Raw genomic sequence first — 1,161 nt, 5'->3', positions numbered from 1 at the left:
CATCTGGATCCACCCTAAAAAGACCTCTACATCACATTTCATGTTGGGGCTTCTCTTAAACAGACGCTTTCTTCCTAGGATAGTTAATAGTGTAATAGTTTACTTGCAACTATTTGCTTCCTCTTTATAAGCTCCAGGGAGATATACGCATATATTATGAAGTAATACATATATAGTGATGACAGACACTAGTTCTGGACCCCCACCCTTCACTTAAATTGGATATTGTACTCTTCATTTCATGTACAATTGGTCATTAAATGCTGAAATACACTAAAGAATGTTCCAAAAAAAAGACAATTGCAGAAAACAACAGAAAACAGCAGAAAAAATGGTTGCCAGTTCATTTGAAGTAATGGGATGCTTTTGGAATGGTAAATGACTAATAGTTCTGACTGGTGGTGAGCTTTAAGTACAGGACAAACCTCTCAGTATAGATTTTCTGTACATTTAATTTTGTAAACTAATTAATGTAAACTGATGGATATTTTTATTAAGCAGCATACAATTCTCTAGCTAGGTAGTCTAAGCCTACAAATTGACACTGGAAGCAGAACATTGTTATAGAAGTTCAGCAATTGAGAAATTTAAAATGTTTTTTTTATAAAATTCATATAAAAACCATACTGGTTGTAGAAATTGTAATATACCAATGCATACAATATTACAGTGATACCTCGGCTAACAAAGATTTTTCCCGCTTTGTTTTAGCCTTGGCTAACGAAGTTTGATTTAGCTAATGATATGTGCGATAAACTGCAGCCACATTGAGCTGAATTTTCGTTTCGGCTAACGTGATTCCAGAACTTATTACCTTCATTAGTCGAAGGTATCACTGTATTTTAGAACTGATGACATTTTTTTCCAGTAATAGTACTGGGAAATGAGAAACCCTAAATCATTGTCCCAATTATTACTTGTAATCCATTTCTGGCTAATGGATTGCATGGGGATTTTAGCTATAAAGATAAAATCAGAAAAGTACATTAAATATGTAATATTAAAATGCATTTATTTGTGAAATGTGAGAACAGCTCCTGCCAGGTCTTAGAACTCCTCCTCCATGGGGATAGGTAGCTCTGCAACAGTGGTGGTCATGTTGCTTCTGAACGGAGTTTCTTATTCTGCTTCCACTGATGGGTTCCATTGTAAGTGTGACTT

This window comes from Pyxicephalus adspersus, chromosome 4 (assembly GCF_032062135.1).
Source record: "Pyxicephalus adspersus chromosome 4, UCB_Pads_2.0, whole genome shotgun sequence".
Taxonomy (NCBI): Eukaryota; Metazoa; Chordata; class Amphibia; order Anura; family Pyxicephalidae; genus Pyxicephalus; species Pyxicephalus adspersus.
Note: the sequence above shows the minus strand (reverse complement) of the source record.